The sequence below is a fragment of the Capra hircus genome, chromosome 2, assembly GCF_001704415.2.
Source record: "Capra hircus breed San Clemente chromosome 2, ASM170441v1, whole genome shotgun sequence".
NCBI lineage: Eukaryota > Metazoa > Chordata > Mammalia > Artiodactyla > Bovidae > Capra > Capra hircus.
The window spans coordinates 11,340,217-11,347,475 of record NC_030809.1 but is presented as its reverse complement, the minus strand read 5'-3'; the positions used below and the strand labels follow the sequence as shown (position 1 = coordinate 11,347,475).

At 49.0% G+C, this 7,259-nt stretch overlaps 1 long non-coding RNA gene across 1 annotated transcript; it reads left to right on the top strand.

The window, feature by feature from the left end:
- LOC108638637 lies at positions 270 to 6,953 on the top strand. Its single transcript, XR_001920005.1, has 2 exons — positions 270 to 483; positions 6,575 to 6,953. It is a non-coding gene; the product is annotated as an uncharacterized LOC108638637 (long non-coding RNA).

Here is a 7,259-nt window from a genome sequence, read left to right as displayed (position 1 = left end):
AAATACATATGTAAATACCTGGTAATGGTTCCAGTGTTATTTTTTTTAATTGCTCCCACGTGTATTCGCGCACCCTGGAGAGAGCAGGCTGTGAATGCCTTGATTTAGCCTCGGCAAACCTCTATCGAAAGGGCGGGGCGCGGAGAATCCCGCAGCGGCCGAGACGCGGCTATTCTAAGGAACTGCCGCAGGCCCCACCCCCTCCTGATAGGGGCGAGCACTTGGCTCCTCCTCTCTTAGGCTGGAGCTGCCTGTGGGTGACTCAGCAGCGCCTGCGCCTGCCCCGGCGTGATAAGTGTGTGTGCCTGGGAATGTGTGTGTGTGTGGTGGGGGTGGCCAGGGAGGGCTCTGTATTTCTGAGTTTGTGCGTGGGATGTCCACGTGGGAGTGTGCTTGTGATCTTGACCTGGTGTGTGTCTCTCATCTCTGTGTATCACGGAGCGGGGCAGATGCATTTATGGGTGTGACAGTGTGCCCTTGATGGTGAGTTTGCACAGAGGGTGTGCCTCTGTTTGTGTCTCTCTGTGTTGTCATATAAATTGGTGCCTCCCCCACCTCCCGCCAGGCCCTGGGGCCTGGAGCCCTGCCCAGGACCCTCTCTCAGGACACAGCCTGGGTTTCTTGTTGAAGTGACATGGGCACTTGTATGGGTGAAAGTCACTGGGTTGGGGGGGAGGGGGCGGTGGGATGGGTGGATGCTGTCCCTGCATGGACTTCAAGCCCCCTGCCCCCCTGCCTATGCCAGTGAAGTCTCCACCTCCCTCCCCAGACTTGGTGTTATTTGCCTCCTGAGATGCTCCCTCTGGGGGAGTCCTCCAGAGGAGGTGATCACTGTTAGTTTACCTGTGTTCTTTCATTTGATTCCTTTGAATCCTTATAGCCAAAAGTGTTCTAAAGAGGGTCTGAGAGCAGAAGACAGCCAAAGTCACACAGCTTCTAAGGGTTATAAGCAGGCAACAGATCTCTGCCCCCCCGGGCTGAGCACCAAGTTTGCCTGGGGGGTACTGATAAGCTTGGGGGGCAGGGAAGGAACCTGTTTGTGTCTCCCTCTCTTTCTCTGAGTTGCCTGGGCCTCCAGCCAGCTCCTTATCCTGCCAGAGCCTGGGCTCTGCCATCAGCCTCCACTGGGTGATTGGGTCTTGAGTTGGGTGATAAAGAGGCCAAGGGATGGGGCAGGGGCTTAGAGGGTAGAGGGTGGGAGGCAGGGCCAATATGCGAGCATCTGTCCTGTCAACAAAACTTAATTGAGCTCTTTATTCAAAACTGACCAATGCCCAGTCTAAGTGGGGAAGGGTGTCACAAGACTAAGCCACAAGGAACAGTGGAGATAGCATGCGAAGCTCAGGCAGGAGGCAGGGGCTGGAATCTGTTGCAGGTTTGAATCCTGATCTCACCATTCTCAGGGGTGGGCATAGGACCCAGCCAGTCATATTTCTCTCCTAGCCTGACTGTCTCCTCACCAGTCAAATGAGGTCATGGCGCTCATCCTGTCATCCTTTCTTGACTCCGGGACATTAAGACTCTAAGATAATTAGATGGAAAGCCATTTGTAAATTGAAAGTTGCTCTGCATACATAATGGACATTCATTCCTGTTGAGATTCATGGCCTCCTGTGATGAAGGCCCTAAAGCAGCTGTGTACCCAGAGCCCAGGGAAGGGAAAGGGATTCCATCTGCAGGATTAGGGAAGACGGCCCAGAGAAGTGACCTTCCAGCTAGACTTTTAAGGATGACTTTACAGCATGGAAATGGAAGAGGGCCTTCAAGAGGAGGACAGCCTGCACAAAGGCCTGGAAGTAGAATAGTGAAGGTGTGCTCTGGGGACAGAAAATGGTCCAGTATATGTGCAGCACAGAGTGCATCGTGTGACCGGATAGTGGAAGGCCTTGAATGCCAGGTTAAGAGCGGGTCAGGTGGTGGGGGAGAAGAGATACTGACATCTGGGTCAGCCAGGGAGTCTTGGAGGTAGAGGCAGCCATGTGCTGGCTGGGCTGTGGCAGTCACTTGGGGGCACCTGAAGTGGAGAGAGAGAAAATTGATAAGCAGTGGTTCAGGGACCCCCTTCCTAAGGAGGATCCAACTGAACCCCACAGCTGATCCCCAGGATAACATTAAGGTGGGCAAGAGGCTGCAGAGCCCCCTCCAAGGGAGAGATGGGGGTTGGCAGGGATGGAGAAAAAGCCGAGTCAGATGCCCCAGTCTGGGGAAAGATGCATGCAGGGGCAGAGAGGGTGCCCACCAATAAACATGGAAGGTCTCTGAAGGCCCCGCTGCCCCCAGAGGGCCTCTGCTTTGCTAAGGTGTGGGGAGGGGGCCAATCCCACCAGGAGAACCCCTTCCCAAGGAAGGTGCCATCTCCAGAAGCCCCTTTTCAAACAGCAGTGGTTGCCAGCGATTGGTTTATTGTATATCTGCCAGGTACGTCACTAACCCATTCCCATGAGTTCCCCCTATTTTATGGCTAAGGATGGGAGAGGTGAAATGATCTACTTGCAATCACACAACTAGTCAATGACAAGGCCAGGACTTGAAAGCAGCATTTCCTGTTTCCTGAGAGGGAAGGAAAGAGCTGATGGGGTACTTGTGGGGAAAGCTAAGATTTGGCTAGTTGGGGCCAGGAAGCTGGGAGGAGCGAGGAGGAAAGATGGTGTCTGCTGCCACCTTGTGGTCCATAAAGCTGCTGCAGTGGAAGTGTGGAGCCGGGCCCCCCAGGCTGCCAGAGGGAGCTCAGCCTGGGATTGAGGCTGCTTTGGGTGCCTGAGGGTCAGCTCCAAGGCAGGGGTTGTCATGAGAGGGTGGGCATTCAAGTGAGAGTCTCCCAGATTGCAAGCCCGACTCACTGTGACGTGTGAGGCCCTTGACACGTCTCTTACCCTCATTCCTCAGTTTCTCTCCCCGCCTTTGAGAGGATGAAAAGGGATCCTCTTTACTCCTGTGAAGACCTGCACAGCCTTTTCTCATCTTTGAAGCTGGAAAAACTCAGGACCTAGTGGGCAGGTCCAGGATTGTGGGGCTTCTTTGGGGGCTTCTTTGGGGGCTTCTCTGGGGGGTCTGTCTTTTTTTTTTAAGTGAATGTAAAGAATAAATAAACAATGCAAAGGGATAGAGGAAAACAACAGAATGGGAAAGACTAGAGATCTCTTTGAGAAAATTGGAGATATCAAGGAAACATTTCATGCAAGGATGGACACGATAAAGGAGAGAAACGGTAGCGACCTAACAGAAGCAGAAGAGATTAAGAAGAGGTGGCAAGGATACACAGAGGAACTACATGAAAAAACTCTTAATGACCCAGATAACCACGATGGTGTGATCATTCACCTAGAGCCAGACACCCTGAATTGTGAAGTCAAGTCGGCTTTAGGAAGTATTACTAGGAACAAAGCTAGTGGAGGTGACAGAATTCCAGCTGAGCTGTTTAAAATCCTAAAAGATGATGCTGTTAAAGTACTATACTCAATATGCCAGCAAATTTGGAAAACTCAGCAGTGGCCACAGGACTGGAAAAGGTCAGTTTTCATTCCAATGCCAAAGAAGGGCAATTAAACTATGGTACAACTGCACTCATTTAACATACTAGCAAGGTAATGCTCAAAATCCTTTAAGCTAGGCTTCAGCAGTATGTGAACTGAGAAATTCCAGATTCATAAGCTGGATTTCAAAGAGGCAAAGGAAGCAGAGATCTAACTGCTAACATCAGTTGGATCATGGAGAAAGCAGAGGAGTTCCAGAAAGGCATCAACTTCTGCTTCATTGACTACACTAAAGCCTTTGACTGTATGGATCACAAAAAAATTGGAAAATTCTTAAAGAGATGGGAATACCAGACCCCCTTACCTGTCTCCTGAGAAACCTGTATGTGGGTCAAGAAGCAACATTTAGAACCAGACATGGAACAACTGACTTATTCAAAATTGGGAAAGGATCACGACAAAGCTATATATTGTCACCCTGCTTAGTTAATTTATATGCAGAGTGTGTGCTGTTGCTCAGTAATGTCTGACTCTTTGCAACCCCATGGACTGTAGCACACCAGGCTCCTCTGTCCATGGGATATCCTGGCAAGAATACTGGAGTAGTTTGCCATTTTCTACTCCAGGGGATCTTCTTGACTGAGGGATCGAACCCCAGTTCTATATGCAGAGTACATCATGTGAAATGCCGGGCTGAATGAATCACAAGCTATAATCAAGTTTGCTGGGAGAAATACCACCAACCTAACATATGCAGATGATACCACTCTATAGCAGAAAGTGAAGAGGAACTAAAGAGCCTCTTGATGAAGGTGAAAGAGCAAAGTGAAAAACCTGGCTTGAAACTCAATGTTAAAAAACTAAGATCATGGCATCTGGTCCCATCACTTCATGGCAAATAGAAGGGAAAAAAAGTGGAAGCAGTGACAGATTTTATTTTCTTGGGCTCCAAAACCACTGTAGACAGTGACTGAAGCCATGAAATTAAAAGATGCTTCCTCCTTGGAAAGAAAACTATGACAAACCTAGACAGTGTATTAAAAAGCAGGGACATTACATTGCCGACAAAGGTGCATAGAGTCAAAGCTATGGTTCTTCCAATAGTCATGTACAGATATGAGAGTTGCTTCATAAAGAAGCCTAAGTGATGAAGAATTGATGCTCTCGAACAGTGGTGCTGGAGAAAGACTCTTGAGAGTGCCTTGAACAGCAAGAAGATCAAATCAGTCAGTCCTAAAGGAAATTAACACTGAATAGTCATTGGAAGGTCTGTTGTTGAAGCTCCAATACTTTGGCCACCTGAGGCAATGAGCAGACTCATTGGAAAAGACCCTGATGATGGGCAGGATTGAGGGCAGGTGGAGAAGGGGGCGACAGAGGATGAGATGGTTAGATAGCATCAGCGACTCAGTGGACATGAATTTGAGGAAGCTCTAACCTGGCATGATACAGTCCATGAGTTCACATAGAGTCTGACATAACTTAGTGACTGAACAACAAAGAAATAAAAAATGCCTGTAGCCACTCAGGGCTTCCCAGGTGGCGCTAGTGGTAAAGAACCAGCCTGCCAATACAGGAGACATAAGAGACATGAGTTCGATCCCTGGGCCGGGAAGATCCCCTGGAAAAGTGCACGACAACCTACTCCTGTATTTTTGCCTGGATATCCCATGGACAGAGAAGCCTGGCCGGCTATGGTCCATAGGGTTGCAAGGAGTCGAACACAACTGAAGTGACTTAGTACGCATGCATGTAGCCACTCAAGGCTGCAGGACACATGTGGGAAGAAGGGAAAGTCAGAATGAAAAGAGACGGTGCTCTTAACCAACTGAAGTTAATGTATTTCACTTTGCAAATTTTATGGATATTTACGACCTTGTGAACATAAGGCCGGGGTCTTTCCTAGGGAAGGACGTGTGCAAGTGTGAATCCTTGACTGACACATAAACCTCATGGTGAGTCCACCCCTAGGCTCGACAGGGTCAAGTATTAGGCACACATGGGTGATGTGGGAATTCTGAAGCCAGAGCAGGAGCTGGGTTCGTGTCTCCCGACCAATCCCCTTTACCCCAGCCCCACTGCCATACCCCACAGGCAGGCTGTTTACCCACGTCCTCCAGAGCTACCAACCTGGACCTTGTGTGTGGCACATCCTAACAGCTAGGTTGCTCCAGCCAGGACTGCTCAGGTATCTTCTGTTCCATCCAGTCCAACCCTCATTTGCTTTCCAGACTTGGAGGTCCCAGGCCACAAGCCCCAGGAAGCCTTCTCTGCCTGCCCTCGCCTCCCCAGGCAGTGCCAGCACTGTGCTTGGCACTAAGGCCTTTGGTCCATACAGAGTTGTTGTCTGAATCCCTGCTCTGCTGTCCGTAGGGTGTCGTCACGTGTGATCAGCCTAGACGGACATCCTAAGGCCCTCCTCTTCAGCGAGGCCTGGGGTGTGGAGGGTGAGGACAAAGAAAGGACTCAGACCCAGTCCCAGCCCTCCTCTAGCTCATAATCTGGTGGTCAGGTAAGACAGAGACTGAGTCTTAAAATTTTCAGGCCTGGCAGTAACCTTGAGATTGACAAGTCCAAGTGATTATCAAACTCATTTAGCTACAGACGCTCAGTGTAAGAAACAGAGAGAAGCAGGACTGTGCTGAGTGAAGCGATGGATGTAAGAGGATATGGAAATTCTGTTTGCTTGGCCTCCCCCAGCCCTTCTAAGAAACTAAGAGTTGAAACCACTAAGATCAAGTTCTTTGTTTTAACAGAGGCCTAGCAAGGATAACGGATGTGACCAAGGTCACAGAACAAGTTAGTAGCCAAGGATGTATTCAAACCTAGTGAAACTGTACCCCACAGGATTAAAAAATCCTGAAACCAGGCAGCATAGGGTTAACAGAAACTGGTAACTAATAGAAATTCTTGGGCTTGTCTTACAGAACAGCAGGTAAGGGAATGGTTTGGAAAAAAAAAAAAAAAAACAACCCTCTGCTTGTAACCTGCCTCCACTGACCAAGCTCACTTAATTATTTTCTGACTCCTTAATCACCCCTATAGATAACACCTCTGGCATATGGGTCACTACAGTAACAGGAGCTCATGTTGTTTTCCAGGAGCTTGGAGAGCGCTCCCGTCCAGTTCAAGCTGGCTAGGACTGGATCAGACCACTCACCCTAAAACTGGGCCTGCACAGAAGTCAGATGAATGACCTTTGGACAACAGAGGCCAAAAACTCCACCCTCAGATCATGCTAAGCACCTCCGTTGTTGAGCATACATCCTAGAAAGAAGCCATGCCACTCAGATGCACCTGCACAGAACCCTGATTACCTCACCTTTCCCCCACCTCCAACCACCTTTCCCAATGCCGAGACCCTGCTTCTTTATCCCATAAATATCCCCAGCCCTTCACCTTCAGGGAGGCAGATCTGAGATTTCTTCTCCTGTCTCCTCACTTGGCTGCCTTGTGAATAAACCCTTTCTCTGCTGCAAATAGTGGCAGATTTTGTATTTTTTGAGCTCCAGACTCACTATGGATAGTGACTGTGCCATGAAATTAAAAGACCTTGCTCCTTGGAAGAAAAGCTATGACAAACAGCATATTAAAAAGCAGAGACATTACTTTGCTGAAAAAGGTCCATAAAAGCTATGGTTTTTCCAGTGGTCACGTATGGATGTGAGGGTTGAACCATAAAGAAGACTGAGCGCCAAAGAATTGATGCTTTCGAACTGTGGTGCTGGAGAAGACTCTTGAGAGTCCCTTGGACAGCAAGGAGATCCAACCAGTCCATCCTAAAGG